General features: G+C 42.2%; 1 long non-coding RNA gene across 1 annotated transcript; it reads left to right on the top strand.

Annotated features, from left to right (window-relative positions):
• Positions 1 to 4,792: 4,792 nt before the first annotated feature.
• Positions 4,793 to 13,521, top strand: LOC136856433 (uncharacterized). Its single transcript, XR_010858326.1, has 4 exons — positions 4,793 to 4,904; positions 7,648 to 7,765; positions 7,963 to 8,063; positions 11,364 to 13,521. It is a non-coding gene; the product is annotated as an uncharacterized lncRNA (long non-coding RNA).
• The last annotated feature ends 12,008 nt before the right edge of the window (positions 13,522 to 25,529 follow it).

Genomic DNA, 25,529 nt, shown 5'->3' on the forward strand with positions numbered 1-25,529 from the left:
CAGTAAAAATATTGTACTACCAGAGAGGAAGAAAGGCACCATAGTATGTTGTAGTTTTTATTAATTCAGTGCATGCTTTTATTTATGCACACAAATTATGTGAAGTGTTCATAATATAATGATTGAGTACATTTAGATGGGTAATGAGCCCCATTTGAGGTTGTGGGGCATGGATACATTTTATTCTGAGTCAGAATCACCAAATCCATTTTGGTATGTAATGGCATGAACAGTGATTTGTTCCTATGAGAATACAAACCACAGCTTTTTAAATGGGAGTATTTTCAGCACATGCACTTGAGTGCAGTCGTTGAGACTTGGAAAAAAGGTTAGCTCCATGGTGGAGGTGGTTGATGAGTGAGGGATAACTCTCACTTGCCCAATGCTACTCATTGACTTTTTTCTTTGGCTGCCTTCGAGAGCAGACATGTTACCCTTCTCTGTTCCTTGTATGATTGTTGATTTTGGATTAGTAGCCTGCTATTTTTCTTCCTGTACCTGAAGTTTTTGTGTTTATTTGTTATTTTGTGCAATTTTGTGTCTGTTGGCACATTTTTCTCAAAATATAGAAGAAGCATGAGCGACACTGGTCTTATGAACTTGGATGGCCTTGTCGTTGTATCATGTCCCTCACCTTGGTAGACCCAAATAGTTATTGGTCAGCTCAGAAAAAATCCTCCTTGCACCTCTAAGGAATTGCCCAAATTATTTTGTAGTACTATGCCTCATAGTGCTTTATTCAACGCGTTCATCAAAACAAGTAAAGTCTTATTGAAGTCTGGTATTAGTAGTACTGATGCACTTCCTAAAGGCTGCTTCAGTCCACCAAATCCCTTTAGCAAGGTTCCTTCCACTCCAACCAGTTTCAGAAACTATAAACCTTGCTGATGCAGCATTATTCCAATGATTCCAATACAGCTGACACCACTTTTGTGTTACCAAAAGTAGGCATTACATAACTGGTCCGTGGTCAACTCACTGCAGTCTGAAAATGATCAAGGTTCTTGGAATAAACATTTGTCATTAATCCAAATGGCATTCTCTTGAATGAGCAACATTTGCTTGAAACCAAGAAAAGTCATTCTAATGCAAAGGATCGTTATCAAAACTTTGCTGTTTATGGTAGTCCACACAACACGTTTGATCCGTCCTCGTTTATAACCAAACAATGTGCAGAAGTTAATTTGATGAAACTTCCGATTACTAGCACTGATTAATCTATTCCATCGTTTCCGGTGCATAAACATTGACAGAAGGGGATGTCAGATGACAGAAGGGACTAAAATGCTCTCTGTTAAGCCACTATAAACTGACTTCCAATGATTCCTATATACACTTGTGTTCAATACCCTGGTAAACTCAGGCAGTCTGAAAATACCTTGAATAAACATTTCATGAAACCTCCAAGAAAAATCATTCTAATGCACATTTAAGCTAAATTGCTATTTGATGAAACTTCACTAACACTTTATCTATAAACATTTCAGCGAACTAAAAGAAAATGAGATAATATAAGTTTTTTATTGGGAACTACCCAGATGACATAAATACCCAGATTACACCCCTTCTGAGGAGGGGAGTGTATCACAGGATGCTGGGATGATACAAATTATCTTACAAATCGTCTTTGAAATCTGCTGTAGTTGCATCCTTTATGACGTCACCTGTTCCATCTGCCATTTCTGCAACACCTATGAAGTTGCTTGCTGTTGCTATAGCTACTAGTAGCTCGATGTGGTTGAGTCTCTATATTTGCAGTCCTTTTTCAAGGACTTCTGCCCCTCTTCAGGGAGGAAGATAGGCCAGGATGAAGAAGGAGAACCCTGTCCTTCCATCCTCTTTCGGAAGAACATAATGGAAGTCAAAGGTCCCGGGGGTCTCCGTAGGGGAGTCGTGCCATCAGCGCATTACTCAAGGATCTCTGCAGCGTCCCCTCGGCCCCTAGCTGCAACCCCTTTCATATTTTTACTGTACCTCCCTTCATATTACTTTTCTTCCATCTTCCTGTCATTATGCAACTGTGAGGTTTTTCTCCTGTTACACCTTTCAAGCCCACCTCCTCTCAATCTCCTTTCCAGCGCTGAGTGACCTCATAGGCCCCAGTGCTTGGCCTTTGGCCTAAACTCTACATTCCATTCCATTCCGGTTAACGACGTCCTGAATTTCCCAACGGAAACATTAATCGTTTACAAAGATCTCAAAAGGAACATTGAAAAAACAATTTATTGAGCTCCCAGTAACCCAACAACACATTCTCTTTCAATGGCATTTTCATGTTTTAGAACAGCAGCTGGGAATATTGTGACTTTTTTTCAACAATTTTCTTATAACTTAATACTATCCTTTCTGATTGTTGTACACCACAGTCAACCAACTCCAAGGTAGATAATATGCATCTTGTGTCCTTAGAGGCACAAGAGATTGTTCGGAGTAAGAAAAGCTTGATCAAACTGTTTGTACGAGAGGGTAAATTTGAGAGTAAATGTAAGTTACAGAAAGCTTATGAGGATAATTGTATAAACCAGGAATATAGACCTATGAAAATTACGTATGAATGAGATTGTTGTACGCTGGAAACCAGTTTCCCTACCCTCCCGAATATAGACCCACCTGGGGTGGACAAACAGGTTTGCAGGAGGGTGGATGTCTCCTCTACCCCCATTCCCCTACCTACCCTGCCCCCACCTGGGGAGTACAAACAGGTTTGCAGGAGGATGGATGTCTCCCATACCCACCCCACCCCCACCTGGGTCAGACAAACCAGTTTGCAGGGGGTGGGTGGCTGTGTCATCTCTCCCCTACTGTCACCTGGGGGAGGACAAACGAGATCACCTGGATTTTATTATTATAGATGGTGAGAGGGAAATAGCTGATTTCCAGTGGTATTTGTGAGTTTACAAATCTAATGACAGTAGGATGAGAGAAGTCTGTCACAGAATATTCAAAGAAAAGAAAGGTAGACGGATTCGTGCAAAAGATGCGGAGGAAATTGGGAATACCAATGGAACCTGAGGCTGGAATGTCTGGAATTAGTAAACGATCGCTCATTTATGGAAGTGAAGTGTGGATGTTGAATATGAACAAATGAAAAGGGTTGAAACTGCGGAGATGAATATTATAGAGTATGTGTTAAAAAAGGTTGCCATTAGTGAAGCAACCCATAGGGATGTACTATTGCTGTCAGTGCACCTCATGCAGTGCACTGTAGGCATTATTTAAGGTTCTTTGCAGCTAGCCTTCAGCCCCTAGCTGCAACCTCTCTTGTTCCTTTTACTGCACCTCCTTTCATATTCTCTTTCTTCCATCTTACTTTCCTCAACCCTCTCCTAACAATTGATTCATAGTGCAAATGTGAGGTTTTCTTTCTGTTATACCTTTCAAACCTTTTACGGCCAATTTCCGTTTCAATGCAGAATGACCTCATAGATCCCAGTGCTTGGCCTTTGGCCTAAATTCTATATTCAGTTCAGTTCAGTTCATTATTGAAGCAATTGATTTGAGGTGGTTCAGTCATGTGGAAAGACTGGAAGATCAGAGGCTAGTTAAAAAAATGTGCAATTTGGAGGTATTAGGAGGGGGAGGGGCATAATTACAATTATTAATATTAAAATGATTTATATGATAATTAACATTGATGTTATTTTGAGGCCACGGAGGGAAGTTTCAAATATTGTGATTGCCTAGACAAGCAAAGAGTTGATTCCATAGCCTAACAGAAGAGGGAAACGATCAACTGCAGAAAATGCCTACAGTATTTTTTTCATACTTAAAGTAGTACTGTATGATGCTACTTTTTTTTCCTCCAGAGCTACTTTTCCTACTAATGGTGCTCATTCGCTATAACTACAAATGTGAATATTATTATTGGTTTTCCATAACCATACCACTAGTACTACTATTGGTGACTCCATAACTACAAATAGTAGTATTTTTTTTTCTCTCATTAGGAATATCAATTATTACTTAACCACCAAAAATTCTGTCATTACTACTTTGACTCTGTACCAAGATAATAGACCTACTACTGTAATGATACTGTCATATTATCTATAGGAGGAGAACACCTATATTTTCATTTGGAATGACATAATATCATTACTGTCACTAGTAGAATTTTGTCTAAAAAACTGTGCATGAGAGTATTTAGTTTCGTAAAAGATATATTCATTTTTTTTTTACTGCAGAGAATTTAATAAGTAATGAAACCAAATTTTAGGTCGAGTTACACTAATAATTTTCTTGTTCTGATTTAAGCTTAGCTGGCGTCTTAGTAAGGGTGTGTAGGTTTTTTTAGGGGGTTACTGGGAAAAAGGGGGAGGGGTGACTGGTTAAAGATTAATGATGGTTTTAAAAACAATAAGAAAAATGAAAATCCAACATGGCCGCATAATTCCAAACCAACTGTCAAAAGTTGCAAAAATGCTAGACCTCTAGAATTGCAGCAAAGTAGCCTATTTTTATGAAACTGATTAAAAGTCATAAATCATTTATTTCTGCATATTTTTCGATATAGTTCATGTGTATGTTATAATAACAGTCTTTTAATTATGCAAAACTAAAAAGTACGAGTTTTCTATGCAGTATTGCCAGATAAGGAAGGAGCCCTCGTACTTTTTGTCATTGAAGCCTTAGGTCTTTTGTGTCAGTGAGAGACCATAAAAGTTATAAAGAAATTGTTTGCTGCATAATATATGATAATATAAAGATATTCAGATGATATAACCATTATTAAGTCAAATAAATGTAAAAACAAAAGAGTTGGGAGTTAGGTTTCTGATTCCTTAATCTGGTTACAGTGGAAACCACCTGACGGCTGACTTCTTTATAAGTTATCTACCCTTTTGCACCGGTTACTGTGTCCTATTTAACCAATTTTTTGGCAATTTCCAATTTGAGAACGCATTGTAAGTCGTAAATAACATTTGTTGTGCTATTTTCTTATTGTTTTATGCTATATTCTTGCTTTAAATTACTTTAATTAAGGAAATATTTGCATTATATGACAGAACTCAGTCAGGTAACTTCTAGCTAAGCCATAATGACAACACTTAGTTCCTTTTAACTAAGCAAAGTGACTTAAGTAACTCAATAGGGCGGAGTTACTTGTTCAGGTTACTTTATTTTTGTCTTTTACAGTTTTATCAGGTAGCTTTGTTGTTCTATTAGTCCTAAAAATAGTTTTTTTGGCCGGTTAAAGTATAGGCTAGAATAGTGTTCTGGTCAGACTCTGGTCTGTGGTAAATCCAATTTCTACAAAGGTCATCTGAAGTTTGTGGTGTATATTTACATTGACCTTTTTTAATTTTAAAACTGGGTAAATTGCTGGGTTTTACAGTTAATGATGTGATTTTGATGACTTGAGGGGCCACCTCAATCCCCCCCTGGTCCGGTTAGTTCACGGCTTCCTGGGTAAGGTTAGGGTTAGGTCTGGTAAGGTCGTATTCCCTCCGAAATGCCCTCTGAAGTCAAGGGGTGGCCTACGCCAGAGCATGCCCCCACCGCCTACTGTACATTGGCACTGAAACATATGTTATTAATTTTGTTAATTTTTTACCAGAAATTGGTAATTCTAATAGATACAGCGGTAATTCTAAGCCGGCTGTCCGCGGTGAGCTAGACTGTGGCAATTGGCGTTTTTCTATGTTATTTTTTTGCTTTACAAGAATTTAAAGTCATATTTTGTCGGGCTGTAAATATACCGAATTGACCTTTGAAGCCCTCTTGAAGTCTAACGGGGTAGGTCTAAGCCGCATTCCGCGACAAGCCCCCACCTCCCTCCATAACTAATACTGGCAAAATTATAACCAGTAAACACCTTATTAATTAGGTTGGTAATTTTTAGGTGGGGGCTTTCTGAATGCCGGCTTAGACCACCCCACGTTAGGTAATACAAGTCAGTAGTCTTCAAAGGTCAATGACAGCTTAGTTACAGCCAGACAACTTTAAATTCTTCTAAAGGAAGTAAAATAACATAGGAAAACGTCAATTGCCATAGTCTAGGTCACCGCGGACAGCTGGCTTAGAATTACCGATACAGCAGTCTTTTCCCGCCAGCAATAATAGGTGGCCGAAGTAGAAGCCGAGGTGTGCCACTCGACCTACTGTAGCCTACTAGGCTATGACCTAGCCTATCAATATGAACAATCAAACCATCTTTTATGTACTAATGTACTAGGGCTTGGCTAATAAGTCTTATGTTATGCTCTTATGATTCAGAGCCTATTAGCTGCTCCCTAATGACGATTCAAAGTTTTTAACTTGAAATCTGGATTGTTAACCAATTTTGATTCCTCTTCACGCAATCTTGCAGGTGATCTTGCAGGGTATTGGATGTCCAACTGAGGGAGGTAAAGGAAACTGATTTTGATGGAGAAACTAATGACGCTGGCCTCCTGGGTACTTGGTGGTAAAGAAGCAAGACGTTTCGTTGTAAATACTCAACTTGTTGACATGTTGAATAGGTTCGAGCCAGTGGTTGATGGCATTCTGAGGCATGAACAACCTAGGTTTTAGAAAGGGGCAAGGTTGCAGTGATCAGAGCTTCACTGTTAGCCATTTAATGCAGCAAGCAAATGAAAAATCCGTTGAGTCTTTGTTTTGTTGATTTTGAAAAGTCTTTTGATAGTATTTCGAGAAGGACTGTGGGAAAAATCACGAGGCATCGTGGAATACCGGAAAAGTTTGTGACGGTTGTCACGAACGTGCACGAGGGCACGTCTCGTAAAGTGATGGTTGATGGGTGTTTGAGCGATCCATTTGAAGTCAAGTCTGGTGTGATTCGGGGTGGCATTCTGTCTCCTCTATTGTTTGCGTTGGTCGTGGATTACGTTATGAGAAGGGTTAAAAGATGAATAGATGCAGGTATACTCTGGGGAGAAAAAATGAAACTTCTTGAGTTGGGTTATGGTGACCGGTATGGTTTTGATCTGCGAGGGACCAGAAAAGATGCAGAGTTTGTTGGACTGTCTGGTGAGTGAAGATCGAAAGGTTGGTTTGGTTATTAACAGTGGAAAAACTGAAATCATGAATATGAATATTGAAAATGCACAGGATTGTCTAATAGGTTTGGTTGACAAGCAAGTTGATAAGTTTAAATATTTAGGTACTCTTAAGTTTAAATATTTAGGTACTTATTTAGATAAGGATGGTTCTCTGAGCACAGAATTTATGGAAAGATTAAAAAAGGCTCATCAGGCAATGGGAACGCTTAAAAATAATGGAATAATATAAATTTTTCTGTGCATACAAAAATCAGAATTTATAAGGTAATGGTTAAAAGTATTTTGATTTAAGGGCATGAGTCATGGTATAGCACAGTGACTTCGGATGATAAATTCTTAGCATTTGAAAGTAAGGCACTCGGAAGAATATTAGGAATTAATTGGAGGGATAGGATATCAAATAACAGAAGACAGGGAATAGTACGAGATACACCGGGGTGGGTTGCCCTTATAGAAGGGGTAGAGGTAGGCCAAAGGAGATGTGGTAAAGGACAGTGAGGCGGGAAGAAGCCCAGGACAGAATGTGGTGGCGTGAGTTCATCGAGGCCCTATGCATCCCCGTGGGTGCCACAGGAAATGATTGATTGATCGAGTCTCAATTCCATGCATTGTACTTTTGTCAAAAGTTTCAATATTGCACTTTTAGGAATTCTTGTGGAAGACTGTCGTTTCACAAAGTATCCTTGAGATGATGTGAAGCCTTAGACTTTGTACAGTTGTATCGAGTGGCCTTGGGAACACAAAAACATGCAGACTGTAAATAAGTGAGTTTCATTTATGGTTTTGTAGTCATCTGAAGATTTACATTATATTAACCTTAAAGATTAAGATTGTAAAATATCAATGCACGTAGGCTAGATAATGCGAATAACAGTATGGAAACCAGTCTGGTCTATTGCTTTTGAAGATGTCAGTCTGATTGTAGAAATGATTTTAATTTCAAAATTTTGTTTTTTAACAGTTGTTCGAACAGATCGAGATCATGATACCTCAAGTTAGCTCCTGACAGTATTCCACTTTGCAGTTAACTGGGAGCTTCTAAGTGGTGCACTGGAACATTTGGTAAGTATGGGTGTTATTAAATGAAAATGCATCGCCAAATTTTAACACCATCAGGAGTAGATGGCTACCTAGGTTATATCCTGTCACCAAGGAACCCAATGCTGCAATCACCACCCCTCATGTAAAGGAAAATCTTGAACTCAATCTTTTGCAAGATGATGCTCATTGGTCAGACAAATATTTTAGGATTATCATCATTCACTCAGATCATTGTTTTCCTTTTAAGCTGTCATTATTTTGTGTGGCCTAATTATTTTGCTCTGTGGCACTTTGACAGTTGCACGCAACCACTGATTCTTTGGAAGACATATTTTTAATTATCTAATAGTTACGACTGTTGACGACAGACAGACATAGTTTTAAATAATGAGTTAAAAGTAATAACATTGATCCTATCCAGAAGTTTTGCACCAAAACCCTCCACTGTATAATGAGATTTTGAACCATCATTATACATAGTGAGATTTGAACCATCAGTATATATTGTATTATGTACAATTGACCCATTTACTTTCTATTTTATTATGTTTTTTGGCTAGATAGTAGTGATGTTTTTTGGCTAGATAGTAGTGATGTCAGCTGGAGGCTATGCATTCTAAATGACCAAAAGCAGTTAGCAATTGGTTGCATTTTAAAGTAGTCTAGACCTGTTGTGTTGGGTTTTTTAGGATAGTGTTTTTGGACTCGGGTGAAAGTGGTTACAAGGGACAAGTTTGTTGGCCCCGAGCATAAAAAACTACGCTGTATGCTGCCCTAAAATGGAAGACTGCAGTTATCTGCAAAAATACAAAATGCGAAAAATGGTCGATACTGCAGTTTTCCAATTTAGGGCAGTATACACTATACAATTATTGCATAGTATTGTTTTTTATTTGGTGCAGTGTGTGTGCGAGTATCTGTGCTGTTATTTGTGACGGCTGTATTACATTAGCCGTCACCTTTAATGTCCCTATGCTGGTCGGTCACCACGCAACAAAGTTCTCAAAACGGGGACTTTGGTTTAACCTGAGTACATAAGCCTTCCAATATCTTCAATGTAAGTTCCTCTCTGGGTGTTCTCAGGCATATTGTTGAGGTGCGATGAAGAGGCTAGTTGGAATTCAGAATTTACTTTCATATGAGAATCCACCCTCACCTCATCCACTTAGATTGTTAAACAACTGTGTGGAGTCATTGTTCAGTAGAAATAAGCACTGTGAAGAAAACGGACCTTTTGCTCTTTACTGACTCTTGCAGACTCATTGACATAGCCTTTCAAGGTTTTGGTTTATTGCCCTTTACTTGTCGGTAGCTTAAAAGGAAAATGATGGGTTTTCAGTGAATGGAACTTGGGGTTTCCTTTAAATTTTAACTAGTTGTAGTAATCTGTGACACTGAGGCATAGATATCAAACTAATGAGACATACTGAAGCGTACGTATCTTTGTTATTAATTGAAAAATAGGAGTTTGGACTCATTTCCTTTAATTGTGGTTTGCTGGTATAACTTGGCTTCTGTGGGCAAATTTTAGTGATGCACATTTTACTGTACAGAAGATAATCATCTGCTTAAACTCCTGATGTTTTCAGCATTGTGTAAAACCTACAGTCAGTCTCAGTGATTGCATAGAAAACACCCAAATTCTGCAGTGCACTTATTTTTTAAGTCTGCAGGATAGCGACACACCACAAGGAAACTCTGTGTCAAAGTTTTAGTTGCAACTCGTACCTGAATCTAATGACTCCTCGCATGATGGGTAGTAGCTGCATCTAATACCTCAAATGATTGTATCTGTAAGGGACTTGGTTGGCTAACTGCTGTATAGAAGTAGTTTGTATGGTGCAAGATGAAGGAAATTACTGGGATCGTGACCTGCACAGATAGTGGATACCAGGACCTGAAAAATATTTCCCATGTCCATACCACCCACGCAGATACCCTTCCGTGAACTCCTGTCTGGTTCTTCTATAAAGAATTATTCACGTTAATATATGCCAGAAAGCGAATTGAAGGGGAAAAATACAGTGGGTGTAATTGATAATTTATTTTTGAGGGCTCCAGATACATTGGACGTTTCAGCATATGTAGAGATGACCTGAAAAATGAGTTAGACCAATATGAAGTTTGATATAAAAAACTCTTGAAGCTTTAAGCAGGATACGGCAGCCTTACCACAAATACGAAAGAAGCTTTCACTTAATGATCGCCCCAAGGAGGTTCGTCGTTGAGTAGGCTTGGGGTGTTGTCAGTAAGATGGTAGTGAAGATATGCTTGATATATTATGACACTTCTTAAGGCAGTGGAAAAGTACGTAGCCTTAGAGGAAAAAGTGGCTGTTCTTGACGAGTAAGTTAATCATAAACTTGGAGCTGCTGGGATGATTCAGGTGGCTGCTTGTGAACCATTTCACCACTGTCATCCCCTCATTTAGACAGTTATGTGAAAATCACCTTACCAAACTATTCCCAAAATGCCTTTTCAATTCATTGGTACAGTATTTAACATCTACTGTACAAAGAATTGCAGTAATACCATGCAATATCACTGTTACCTGAGACCTCAGTTAGGTTATAAAAGTAGAAGTTACTCTTATAATTTTTATTTTTTTTTAGAGAGGATTTGAGAGCTGTCATAAGTCTTTGACATTCCCAAACACTGGTGTCATAAATCATTTATTTATTTGTTTTGTAGGTTATGTTGGTGTCTCCAGCAATGTTAACATAAGAAAATTATTCTTTATTGTCATTGTAAGGGAGGCACTGAATTTTTACTGACTAAACTGTACAATTCATCTGTAATAAAACAATAGGTTCTGTATCAATTAGAGATGAAGTAAGGAGCTTAAATGGTTGCATATATTCTAGCAGCTATTACAGTATTCATGACTATTCCATCAAAGGAGAAAAATTAAACAATGACCCCACAAACCATACAGGCATTTTTAACATCTGAGAGTGAACCATTGATTTGAGAAAACAATATATTCAATTAATCTTCTTCAAAGCATGCAGCTAACCTCCATTTTTGGATTAGGCATAAGTAAAACAAGAGGTTTGTGTATTTAATGAATGGATGGAGTTTAAAACTGTTCATGTGTGGTGTAAGAGATGTTTGTATTATATTTCATATAGATACTGTACAGTATATAAAAAGTCTGCCATACTTGGGTCTTATTCAAATAAGTATTATTAAGAGAAATAAAAGTTTCAGTTAGAACACAGGCTATTTGGGCAGGACTATTTTTGGCAATTTCATCATTTTATTGTATGAACTAATGTCCAAATTACAACTTTGAATTTCTAATGGTTTCTTTCATTACAGGTTATATGAAAATTCTTCCACATCACCAAGGACCATCAAGTCACATGAATTTCCGAGTCGGCATTTTTCTTCTGCGGCTCACTAATTCCTAGAATAAAACCCTTTATTGAAATAAGATTCATGTCTTGGGCAAATGCATGAATTTTTCCATGTCTTCTAGTGTTGAACATTGTGAGGATAACGGAAGGGCTTTGAAGAAGTAGAGTAACATTGCTTTTATAGGTTATCCACTCGCATACAGAAAACGTGTACCATTCTCTTGGAAGATATTAGATTCAGAGCTTTCCTTAAGATCAGATGGTAATTTTATAATAAATGAACGAGACCACCAAGTCATACTGCTCAATTCAGTGGTCTTGACCAAGGGATATGTTCTTGATTAAGAAGGTGAAGTTATATAATTTAGACAGCTAAGTGAGAAGAGACGCAAGGGAATTGATAAGAGCATGGGGTAGAGAGCCCTGCATCTGAGTCTGAACATACACTTAAACTCTTTGGTAACTTGTTGTGACAGGGCCCAGGTTGTACCATCATCTTGGATCTACTCCAGGCTAGCCCTAAGATTAGTAGTTTGTGTATCCTGTAAATGGTTACTTGGAAATAATTTTCATGTTTTTTATTTTACACATTGTCATTAAGTTTTTCTCACGGTTAGATAACCAAAGACCTCTTACCCATTGCTTTGTTCATCTTTCAAATGTTATTGTAAGACTGCCATTTTTAATTCAGCTATTAACACCAGGCCATCTGCATTTGAAAGCTCCTAGAGACTCCTTTTCTTCATTTCTTTATAATTTTCTCTATGGCTGTGATTGATAATGATGGGCTCAGTGGTGATCTGTGATCGAGACTATTTTCCCAAATTCTTGGTTTTGTATCTGCCACAATATTCACTCAAGTTCTCTTGTCAAAGAACTGATGTTTGCTCCATTAGTTTTTTTCATTTGCATTCGTAATTCCCCACCTAATGGCTGGTCTGATTACTCTGTTAACTGCTTTTATAAGATATTCTAACAGATAACTTCCTTTTCTGTACTTTAGTACATTGTGTTGCATCTGTCTTCCTCCTTGGTATCTTGTACAGTGTAATGTGTTGGCCTTAACCTTTACATATTATCTAGACCCAACTGTTCCTTAATATACAGTTTTGAAGTGCCTTATACCATTTCTTTCTTGTAATTTTTTTTACAGAAACTTTAAATTTTTTTTTTTTTTTTTTGATGAATCTCTGTTGATGTTACTTCCATTACATCTGTGCCATGTTAGGTGCTCTGTCATGCTAGTTAGCTATGCAGCTTATTAAGACAATGTGATAACACTCAGTGCTGAATAAGCATTTAATTCCAATTATTCTCGTTCAGTTCTTTGTGATGAATTCTTTTGCTTCTATCTAAATATGAAGGATTATTTTAAACTTCAGATATTGCTTTATGTATTGATCTCTCTACCATAACAGTTCATGTTCTTTCACTTTGTTTAGAAGAATCTTGAAGTACTGCCTTCACTCTTCAGACTTTTTTTGTTTCAACTTTTCCCCGTTCACATTGTATTTTATCTTTTCATTGTGGTATTCCAAACATCTCTCTGATTCCTTATGTGCCACAACATTGTCTTTCTCAAGCCACCTGCCTCCTGATTTCCCCTTTTTTTTTCCATAGGCCTTGTGGTCCTCTTTTGCTGAACGTTACCTTTATCGAAGAATGCACGAGTTTGCTCAAGTCGTTCATTCTTAGACTATGTTCTTGGTTATTGTCCCACAGCAGCAACTTAGTTTTCGATCTGTTATGCCCCATGCAAGGACTGCCAATTACGGTGTAACTTACATAGCTCTCTCCAGATGGTACTGAAGGTAGGGTTCACTTCTGCGTCCCCTTGACCCTAGCTGCCTTGCTTTCTGCCTTGTAATATGTGGATTTACCTTGTTATGTTTTCAGGTTTTTCTATTCTTAAATGCTATATCATGTGGTTTGGATTCCCCTGACCTGGCTGGAGTCCCGTTGCTAGGTAACCAGTGGTTCTTAGCCACATAAAATAAGTCTAATCCTTCGGGCCAGCCCTGGGAGAGCTGTTAATCAGCTCAGCGGTCTGGTTAAACTAGATATACTTAACTTACTATGTCTAAGGTAAACAAATGGGCTTTTTCTGTTAGCATACAAATTTCCATTGAAGAAACTATGCTGTTTTGTTTTTTTAGAGTCTTATAAGGAAGCCTAACCTAATAATTACAGTATGTTGAGTTGAACATAAACTTACCCCTCTTTTGTCCATTTGTGAAATATTTAGGGGAAATTTGTGACTTAGTATTTAATTAAGAAAACCATGTAGTTTGTGAAAGGAAATGGAAAATGCTCTCCGCTTGTTCCAAAAGCTTTCTTGCACTACTCTTGGTGTTGCTGTAAAGACATTTGACTTCGTTCATATCAGTAGGTTTGGAGAATCTGCTCCTGAAACTTTAAAAACTTTTCCAACCAGATCGTTGTGAGTTTAAAGCAATGAACCTTCTATCAGAAGAATATTTGATAGTGTTTGTAAATAGTCACTCTTCCTTTCCCAATTATGTCTAAATGATCGAGTCCTCTTAAAATCTGTTTGTTTCTCTAGCATTTTGAGAAGGAATTATTCTATTCTTGATGGCTTGAACATGGTGCATGATTCAGCAGCTGACTAACATCTTGAATTGTTGGAAAAAAAAAAAAGTTGATTTCTGAAGTTTCCTATTCTCTGAATTTGTTAATCGCAGTACTGTCTCTTCCAGTTAGTTCATTGTATATAGTTATAAATTTGTCATTCTTGTCATCATTTACGTCCAGGTCTTCCTAGATCATACTATCTGCCAGGTAATTCTAGATATATCGTTCATTGGAACAGTTATAATTTCTTTGGTGAGGCTAAATTCAACCCAGTTTTCTAGTAAGTTTATTCCTGTTGTGACAAAATTGTGGAGTGTTCTATCTAATTCCTGCTGTAGAATTGGTGGAACTAAAGAAATTAAAACTTGGTGCAAATGCTGTTGTGTGCAGGCCCGTTCCCCTTCCTGTGGGTTTGCTAGATAGTAGGTAGGGACAGTGAGAATCTCGTTAATCCATTCATGCACGTCACTGATTAGATGACGAGGCATATGCCTATTTTTTTTTTTATTTTATTGACTAAGATTACATTCACCTTTATTACAATACAAGATATTTACGAACATTTAACAATCTTAATCTCATTTACCTCACTACAATAACATAAGGGTGACTTACGACTATACAATTACATCGAGTGACACTACTAAAGATTCCTTCTACAAGATGACCAAAGCTGCTAACATCATCTAGTGTACCATACTATCTCCACTCAACAGAGGAAAGGTTCTTCTCCCTTTGGAGGAATGTCAAATGGCCAACTAGCTGTGGCCACCATCGCCTACGTCACGTCGCCTCCACCAGACATTCCCATGTAGTTCGAGCAGATGCTCAGGCCACACTCAATGATCTTGACAGAGAGCATCTCGATGTCTGGGACCCTTATGCCAAGCTGCTGGCACACACGGGTGGTCTGTCGTGACAAGATGCCTCACCAATTTCAGGTTGCTGCTGCTTTTGTGGGACATGTTCCTGTCATTTCTTCCACTTTCCCCTTGATGTCTGGCGTACTATATTTCGAGATCTTGAAAGCCTGGAAATCATTGTTGAGCAGGCAGAAGTGAATCTCTCACTACATAGTTTGCTATTAGTCTTGATTTATTTCTATTTGCTTTTCTTTGTTTTTTATAATTATTCTGTACTTGGTGTCCTTGGGCATTTTGAAATGGTTTGACTCTGCCCTTGTGGGTATAGAGGGAAATGGAATATGCCAGTAGGCCAGCTAAAGCTGCTGCTATTCCATCCAGATCAAGAGTAACCATTATCATCAGAGATTATTTCACATTTCTGAAACCCAGCGTCTTTAATGAACGGCAAATTTTATGGAATTATGACCTTATAACAGTAAATCCAAACAGATCAACATTATTATTTATTATTATTATTTTTTTATTTTCTAGGGTACTGCATTCTGCCAGTAACATGCCTATATTGGTCATACTTGGAGAGGAAAGCAGGTTGTAAAATTGGATAGTTTATTTCCGATGAACACTAACAATAAGAGGAGCCTGAAATCGGGAGTTCATCTTCCGTAGAGGAGTTGTTCAGAAAAAAGTCTTTTGGGTTGTCGTCCAGGAGAAAGTCTTCTTTGGTGTTAATCGAGGCCACATTTCGCTCAGGCTTCACTGAGCATGATCACCTCAAAAGATGGGAGTAGACTGACTTTTGATGTGAGTCTTGCTCTTTATATGCAAGAAGGTCGGGGTTGGGGGGGCCGTTCAAATTCAGCTACCCACTGATTGGCTGAGGAGAAAGCATTCGCTCTGCTTACTGCCACATCAAGTTTCCACACAAACCAAAATCTATCGCTGATGGTTTCTCTGTTGCAGCCATGCTGAGCGGTTGGGCTGGTTTTTTATGTCATTTTCTGGTATTTCACAGTGAATATTCTGATTGGGCGCTGGGCGGCTCTCAGAATCTCTGACATTATTGAGAGTTTCACGTTCAGGATTGTCATTTCTTGCGGTGTCTGGCATCGGTCTGTCAGCTACAGAAGCAATAGGCTGCCTAATGCTGGTAGGCAGGAGGCATACCTCTCAGGTGGTATTTAATAAGGGCTTCTCTTGCTGTATTAAGAGTGCCCCCAGCAGCCGTAGGCACCTTGGGTTGGGGGGCTTTTCCAATTACTTCTGTATTCCCCGTTATTTCATTCCATGTAATACTAGTGGGCATCTCTCATATGGTTTTTTTTACAGCGCCTTCTTGGGCATGACAAGAGATTCTCTTTGCCAGTTTCATGGTGGTCATACCAATATAGGTGCTGGGACATCGACGGACTGGGCATTTGAATCGGTATACTGTGCCACATTCATCTATTTAAGAGGACCTCTCGATAGTGGGGCTGGGTTGTTTTTCGTAATTAGGTTTCTTGTATGGCTGTTTTGATGGTAAATGACGAGGTCAAGCCACGTGTGAATGTTGGCAGTGAAGACGTCTGCAGTGATCTCCTTGATGACATTTTTGTCTTCCAGGTTTTTCTAGTGCATCCTTGCCTTATAGAAAAGTCGAAGACTTCCTTGTCGATCAGGCTGTGACTGCTCTAAGATCACGCACCACCAGTCCATTGCAAGACTTATTTCTTTGTTGGCTTGTTTGTTAAATTACGATGTTGCTATGAATTACTTGGAATCACGGTCTAATTCTTGATCGTTCCTGCCAAGAATTAACAGTGCGCTAGTGTTGAAACTGACGGGTGTACTTTTAAGGCAAGATGTGGTACTGAGTTTTATGTATTCTCTTTAGAATTTACATAAAAGAAGTGGAAATCGTATTATGTAAACGATATTATGTTTTGTTACATTGCTTGCCATTTAATGCGTAGGAAGCATTGTTTTTTTTTTGGCTGCGATGTATTTAATTGTAAGTATACGTATATTAGTGCTTAACTACTGGTATCGGTTGTTTGTCCGGTGGTCAGTCAAATGTTTGGTGTCGGTCAAAGATGGCCATGAAGGCAGTCTCTTCACAGCCTTGACACAGTGTGGTTCAAGCTAGTAAGGACTCAAGAAAGGGGAAGGAATGCAGCCATAGTTTCGGTGTCTTCAGAATCCATGATGTTCTTTTTGTCTTAGTCCATTGAGGAAAAGTTCTTTAAGCAGATATACATCTAAATGTGGAGAATTTCTTGGTGTGCTTTGGATGGGGGTTGCGAGAAGTAGAGATTGCGCTCATCATCTGATCTATGTATTTCAAGCTAGGAATGTTGAATGCGCCAACAATGTGGTTCATATCTCTTCCCCGATTTACTAGCCTATCTGGAAGGACTCCATTCGATCAAGGATCAAATATTTGAAGTTCAAAATTTCAACTGATTCAAATCTGGGCGTGTAACCTTAATGGTCTGTCATTGATAATGCCTTCTAGCTCCACCAGCACACGAGTCAATTCCTCAAAACTGAGCAAGGTTTGGCCTACAATCTTTTTTTAGACACGACTTAAGTCCTATCAGGCTTTCCCATATAGCACCAAACCATGGTGCTCTCGCTGGAATGAACTTCCAGTTACATTTTATATGTAACAGATATTCCTTTACCCTAGGATTCTCCGACATGGGCGTAAGGTATTCTGATGCCGCTACAAACTTGGTGGCATTGATACTCAACATGAGTGTTGGGAAACCTCTTCTGCTGCAGAACTCTCTAAAGCTCATAGGAGATGAGTCTGGGACTGGATTTGTCGTGCTTTTGTGTATGCCTCTGTTTATCAGGCACGTAAATAGGATGATATAAGCCTTCTCAGACTTGTCCTTTTCCTTAACCCATATTCGCTGGTGTAGTCCCGCCTGTGACATGAAAGGTTGCTTGTTCACCTGACTCAAGTGTGAATATATTGGACCTATACGGCCTCCTCTGTTTTCTGCAAATAACACAATGGTGTAATATGCTCTTAGTTAATTGCCTTTCTGTGGGATCCAGAACTCCTGTCTGACACTCACCACTGTTGTATTTACACCCTGTTGTATTTACACCCATATGAGCATTAGCATCATGACGATCTTTAATAATTACCTAAGCAACATCGCAACTCTTCAGCAGCAATAGTATAGGAAGCGTAACAGATTTAGGTAACTGTGGGTGTTCTAGTCTGCATGCACCTTATTACCCTGTTGTCCAGGTAGATTCAGGATTCTGGTTCCTGTATCTTCATACTGGTTGAACTCTTTAATTATTCCAGAATCGTAGGATCCACGCTGTGGTCTTATAACCTTTTTAACATTGCTGAATCTCTCCCAATTCAGCAAGTGAGTATTACCATTCAGGTTGTCCCCTACAGTATTGACCAAAATGTTCTCTTCCCTACCCTGCGTGAGTGATCCACTAATATCTATTGGCCAAGAGAAATTTTTTAAACCAAAGTCCTCCACAAAATGAACTATCCAAGATCATTTCAAATCCTTTTCCACAGTGTCAACCCAGTTGCTGGGATTATACATCATAGGCACATAGGACAAGACCACCTCTGGAATTCAAAGTTTATTTCCTGTACTCCATTTTTAATATAAGGAGAACACTTTTCAGTACTATCCAACTTAGGGTGACTTTACTGTCCGACCAAACGTAAAGTTCAACAAAATCAGAATTTTTAAAGTAAATTGTATTTTTCCTAACTATTCAAACCCGAGGTCCTTTACTTTAGGGATTACTTTCAGAGGCATAGGCTGAAACGCCATTGAACTTCAAACAAGATGGTTAGGCGTTGATTACTGTCGAGCGAGAGTACCGCCTGCCGGATGTAAACATTCAATTTACTTTCGGCCCAGGTATCAGACTGAGAATTGGCATGAGGTGGGCTTCAAGTGTAAGGACGGGTTTTAGTTGGAAAATACAATTTGCTTTTAATGTGATTTGTTCGACACAATATACAAACCCTCGGCCCTTTACATTAGGAGACTTTTTGGTTGGAGAGGGTCTGAGTGAGTCTCTATGAACTGACAGAGTTCACCACCTTGTCTTCCCTTCCTGATGCGTGAGAGCAAGGAGGAAAAACCTCTGACAAAAGATCAGTTGTGAAAGCTCAGGATGGGTTATTAGAACTTGATCCCTTTGCATGAAAGAGGAAGCGTCGAGTTCATGCAAAGTAGGCTAGAAAGAACTTGTCGGATGAAATAAGGAAACAAATACAACGACAGGTTTGTCTTATAGTCATAGTCTCCTTCTACATGTAAGAGGAAGGAGTGGGTTAGCTTCTATTAACCTGAGCAGGAAAATAAAACAGGAGCTCCTGTTGGGTGCTTACCTGCATCGACCGCCAGATCCAGCTTGTAGTGACACGTCCGCTCCTACCCGTGGGAAGGGAAGTAGGATGGGAGAGAGGAAGAGAGGCCCGATGCTCACATTCATTCTCCCAATCACAACCCCATTTCAGATTTAGGCGGGAGGCGCCTGTCCCGTTAGAGGGCTGGGTAAGCTACACAACTTGTTGAGCAGCCACCACAGGACTAAAGGAAAAAATGTCCAAGGACTTTGTGTGCAACATCCCAGAATGGAGGTGAGAAGTAGTCTGCTGGGACCACACCCGCCAGCACCTGTGACACGCGATATTCTTCCAGAATGGGGGCCGGACCAATGCTGCGGACCTCTAAGCTCTCGGACGAAGCGTGCGGTGTCGTCTTCTCACTGCGGCAAATCGCTCCTTATCGTCTCATGAAGCCAGAAGAGATGGTGTTCTTGGAAACTGCGCCAGTCGAACTAAAGTACCTAACGAAGGTAAATGAAACCTCCAGGCCGGAGTGTTGAGTCCTCTTCAGATAGCGCCCGCAGCACTCTAACAGGACGAGTAGCATCTCGTCTGGTTAATTACCTACGGTCTTTAGGGAGGATCATGAAGATCAGGCCGTGTCCAGGGACGAAGCACTGCAGTCTTTGCTCAAATCCGGGGCAGAAATCAGCGTAACTGATCCCCATCATGAGTGTTTTGACATCAAAGGAAAGTCCGTCGCAGCTCGCCAACTCTCTTCGCCGTGCAAGAGCTATGAAGACAGTCTTGAGGTCAGATCCTGTCTGCGACTCGTAAAGGCACGCCTTGAGCTTAGGATGTTGATGAAGATGCTTGTCGTCTAGGATTGCACTCCCAAGTCAGCAACTCCTCCAGGTGTGCGCTATCCCTCAGTCGATACGTCAAGAGGACAAGCATGTCGGAGGAGTATGCAGGATGCTCGCTAGAGAGTTCCCTATGGTAACCACCAGTGAAGGTCCTTTCTCACCTCCTCGGAAAGAGGTAGAGAAGGAACTGGGGTTACAGGACTCGGGCCAAGCCTACTCCTTCCAGTCTCCACTGGAGAGACCACAGTGAAAGGCCTTCGTGAAGTGCCTGGCTTCCGTGACGACAAGGTGACCGATGACGACTTGCCATTGCCGAGCTGGTTGCTCCTGCTGGAGCTTGCTGATCACGAGAGTCGAGGGAAAGACTTTCGCTGCCACACGTATCTATCCAGCATGCCGGTGCTGTCCTCTGCTTGAAGGTGAGATCTGACTTCTCCAGATTTACCGCAGTCCTAGATCCCGGCAAAACTAAGAGGAGGCAGAATCTACGTGTCCTGTAACAACTCGGCGAGCTGTAGGACCTAACTGTCGTCGAGACTCCTCAGTAGGCGTATCCCGTCTGAGTGGATGTAAGCTGGCACGAGAGAAAACTGTGAACACCTGGGGCGGTCAGAAGGCCAAGCAGGATTCCTGAATTGGAGGCCGACTCCCCGAAAGAGGACAAAGCGGAGTACTTGCGAGTTGGATGGATGGGTATCTGGAAATCTCATCCCTCAAGTCCACGTAAGCATGAAGTCGTTCTCCTGATTAAAACCAGCACAGTTGGCATTTCCATGTGACCCGAGTCTGGCTGAAGAGCTGATTCAAGGGAGAGAGGTTTATGACCGGTCTCCATCCCCCTGAGGCCTCCTCTACGAGAAAGACGCGGCTGTAAAAGCCTGGAGACTGGTCCGACACGACTTCTACAGCACTCTTGCTCAGCATGGTTTGTATGCACTGTAGTCACGATGTCCTTGGCCGAACCTGGTAGATATGTTTGGAGGTGGACCGGAGTGTAGGTGAGGGGAGGCCGAGACTCGAAGGGTAATAGACATCCCTCCCGAAGAACATCCACTATCCAGGTCTCGGCTCCATGTCGCTGCCACGTTGCCCAGTGGCTCGACAGGGCCTCCCCCACCCAGCCGAGCTTTTGTGGGGCGCGCTCTTAATTTCCCTTTGCTTCTTCTTACCTTGCCTTACACGGCTTGGAAGAGGGCTGAAGAACAGGTGTGTTACCGCTGAAGAGGAAGAAAGAGGCTGAACATTTCCTCAGGACCCCTTCGAAGGCTGGGACTTCTTAGGGGCCGGTGGCCTGGCCTGAAGGCCTGGCTCACCAGTGGCTTGCGAAGACCTGGAGGCCTTTGCCACTGCCTGGTGAACAAACCGGTCGCTGTCATCGACGCGGCGCTTATCCACATGGCGTCCACCCGCTCTCTGGGGAAGAGAGGAGGAACCCAACAGTCCATTCGAAGAGCGATAAGCGACTTGGGACCTCTGGACCTGGCGAAGCGAGAAGAAGCGGCGTCTCCGGCTTTAGCACAAGGTTTGCCCACAGGTTTGCAGTCTGGTGGGCGGTAGGAAATGGCCCTACCCTAGACTGGCGAGTCCTCCCCAGGTGCGGTGATAAGCGCCTGAGAAACGGCGTGATACTGTGGTGTGCAGATCGACCCAGGAGAAACTGCTTGGAAGGCGCCATCGTGGTGGCTTCCGGTTGCAGCTTCTTGCTGAGGAATATGTTCTCTGCAGTCAATTGCTGCAACGACAGACCGGTTCCAAAGCGAGTCAGGTCCGGGTCAACCTGTTTGGTCAGCAATGCCCCTTCTGCTGGTGCGTCGGCAGCTGTGGTAGAGGGAGTGGGGGAAAGAAGCTTATCCGGCGACAGTCAGCGAACTGTCTGCCCAGACACAAGACTGTTCACCTGATCGGAGTACCCTGCGACAGCGTGGACCACGACAGCCACCGAAGCGCTGGGTTCCTTGTTGGGTCCCCAAAGTTCGGTAGCGACGGACGATCACAGACAAGACGTGGTCCTTCCCGGGTCATTGTGCTGAAACTTGAATCAATGCGATAACCTGTACAAAAAGTCTCCTGCCATTTGGGAATTGTCCGCATCCTGGGGCAGAGGACCCTTAGGTCCTTCAAGTGCGGTCCTCCCGAACTTCTCTCCTGCAGGAGGGAGAACCTCGGCAGACCCCCGAGGACCTTCCTGAACTACGCGGGCGTAAGGCCTGGTCGAGCCAAGGACCGAGCCAGGTGCTTACCCCCACGCAGTAGAACTCTGAGAGAACGTTATCAGAGTTCTATTCTTCCTCTCCGACTTCAGCCTTCGGAAGAAACTGAAGGCGGAGGGACTAGCGAAGAGGAAGATCGGGCTCCACTGGCTTTACTGCTTTAGAACCAGCAGAGGCAGCGGGCCGAGAGCGGTCACCAACCCACGATGTGAGCGGTCGAGGGCTGCTTCAGCCCAGGTGAGCGTCTCCTGAGGAGTGGGGCAGCTCGCGAGAGCGAGCCGCGCACTACGCCTCCTGAGCCAGGCTGGCCCGTCTTGGACGTGGCCAGGGACTGGGAGAGGAGTCAGCCATGCTGGCTGGCGAGCTTCGCGCTGTCCTCTGGGCGCGCCCAGACTCTTGAGGCGGGCCTCTCGGAGGAACTGAGTAGGGCTTCTTCCCTGCCCCTCTCCTTTGCGCGTTGGCCCCATGGGGCTGAAGCACTATCAGAACCTGACTTGGCACTTGAAGGAGTGCCAGCGGGAAAGAACACCTGCATGCCCTGGCTCTCGCCCCACGCCCTGGTCTGTCACGGCGAGAAGTATCAACGTATCTGACTGGGGTACCCGGTCTCATTGGTTCCTCAATTGCTCGAACCGCTCGTGAATGAGTGTCCAACGGACTCGCTGGCCTTAGATGCAGGAATTTTTGCCAGAGCGCAGGGGAGTGCCGACCCAGTCTGCATGCCTTGGCTCCCGGTACCCCTGTCCACGGCCAAAACCTTGATTCCCTGATCAGAGATCAGGAAGAGCGGCGAGATCCACTGCCTTCCTGTGGAAGAGGCAGACCCTTAAGTGCCGATGCGAGGTTTCTTAGTACGAGAGAGGTGACTTCTTCTTCTTCGGCTGAAACCTCGGAAGAGAAGCGGAAGAAGCAACAGGCGAAGGCTGTGATGATAAAGATGAAGACGGCAGCGACACCTTCTAGCCTCTTCTTCTTCTTCTTTTTTTTTTTCACCATCTGTAAAAGGAAGCGGTCAAATCCCAAGCCAGAAGCGGAGGCCGCCGACTCAGGAACAGCAGGAGGGGCTGCAGCAGGAAGGCATCCTGGCAGACAGCGGGCTCAGGCTAGCATTTTGCAGGCAGAGAGCCACGTCTATCAGGGTAAAGTGGGCGGGGCCGGGAGATGCAGCGCCGCCCTCCCACGTGAAGATTCAAGTCAGGCGCGTAAACCGATGGAATGGGGATGGAAGGAAGCAGGCCGAAGGGGCCGGGCTGGAAAGTCAGGCGAGGAACCGTGTTAGAGGACAGGCCATGGTCATGTAGGGACAGCGACAGTCACATAAGGATAAGATGATGTCACCGTGTGAGAGGCCCTTGCCGCATGAGCGGAGCCAGAAATGATGAAGGCGGTGAACCGGCGTGCTGGCAACGGTTTCAGCCAACACTTGATGTCAGGTGAAGCAACTGATACCGGCATCTGGGCGAACCTCGAGGAGTGGCGGCTGTGTGGTGACTGTCGTTGCGAGTGGGTCGGGACTGGATTGGGGGTAAGGCCAATCCTCAGTGCCGAGCCAGGTAGGCCAGGTAGCCAGGATGTGCTGGGATTCGGTGTCAGCTATCAGTTCGGATTTGAAGCAAAGTCGGGTCCAGAAACGAAACCTCCAAGCTCAGGAAAAAGCCCTCCTGGGCGGGAAGGGTTCCGAGAGGATGTCGCAGTCCAGCTACCCAGCCCTCACGATGATGACGTAAGAGGAAGGAGAGTCCTCACTCGAGGGAGAGGGAGCAAGAAGGGAAGTTTGCCGGGAGGGAAAGCAGGCCGGCACATTAGCCACCGGCGGAGTCGTCGAGCATCTGTGTTACCTCGGACGACTCCTTGGTAGGCTTAATGGTAGCATTGCCTCCGCTGAAACCTTTACATTGCTCAGGACCACGAGCAACCTCAATACGAGGATCGTCAGTGAACACACGTCCCCTGCAAGATGTACAGAGGCGTGTGGGTCCACGTGGAAACTCGAATCTAAAGAATTGCATTTCTTCCCCCTACCCGGGACACCGCTGGGGATAGGAGGGTTTAATTAGTTTCTCCATTATTAAAGAAAAAAAACAAAGATTTCCCATAAAGAAGAAAATTGCTGTCAGGCGAAGGCGTATAGATCGCGTCCAGGCCAGCGACGGTTGAAAGCAAATTGGAATGTTTACATCCGGGCAGGCAGTACTCCCGCCTCCCGGACAGTTTTATTTTGAGCAATTTACAGTATTGTTATACAGTATTTTTTTTACTTTGTCATCTCTTGAGTGCACTTTAGTAAATGAAAAAGTATGAGCAGTAATTTGTCAGTGACTGTGGCTTTTAGAGATCTCATTAACTGTCTAGAATGAGTTAAAGTATATAGTTCAGAAGTATTTTGTGTGAGATTTTAAGATTAATTCTTTGAGAAGCAGCAAATTTTGTCAACTTTGTCAACATGTTTTCTTTTTGTATATGCTTTGTTTGTTCATATGCCTATTACTTTGACTAATTCTTATTTGTGTGACTTCTTAAACACCATAATCCACTGTGGAAGGAAGAACATCAGTTTCAAGTAGCTGGTTCATGTATGAAAGGTTCCTTAAAGATTATCAATCATCATCATCTTGATAAACATCTGTACATCATTTGCCTTATATCATTTAGTTGGTAGGTGCTCTGCAGATTAGTGCCGTAGGGATTTTTACTCCTGATGCTGCAGGGATAGTTTCCTTATTGCTTTTTATCTTTATTCCAGTCTGCACTGTCAAGATGTGCTGTTGATTCTTCTTCCTTTCAATCTTACCAAGATCAGTTGCACACTAGTCATTGTGGCTATGCTATCCTTTGCTGTGATTCTTCTGCTCTGGGAATCCAAAATCCAGGGGATCCTTTTGTTTGGGATTCACCTTATCAGGACACACAACCACTTTTACTTGCTGCCTCCAATGAATTGAAGAGAGTAATTATAACCTGTGCCTATTAAGTATTGCTTTCCATTGGAATGAATGATGCAAAACTCATTCTAATTCTTTCAGCTAGTTGTACTGGGTCTATCCTGCAATTGCTCATTCATCAAGAACAGGTAAACTGTTACTGTGGGATTCCTTTTTCTCTGCCAGTGTGAAGGAACTGGTTGGTCAACCTCTGGAAGTGGTCCAGTCTTGGGGATTTGTGGCCTTTTGCTAATTTCAAAATCTTTTCAGAGCCCTATCCAGCTCCTCTTACATTTTTAATTATAGTTGCTTTCTCTGCCAAAACAACTCTGATCTTCCTTGGGCTTGGTAACTTCCCTTCTGCCTT

This window comes from Macrobrachium rosenbergii, chromosome 35 (assembly GCF_040412425.1).
Source record: "Macrobrachium rosenbergii isolate ZJJX-2024 chromosome 35, ASM4041242v1, whole genome shotgun sequence".
NCBI lineage: Eukaryota > Metazoa > Arthropoda > Malacostraca > Decapoda > Palaemonidae > Macrobrachium > Macrobrachium rosenbergii.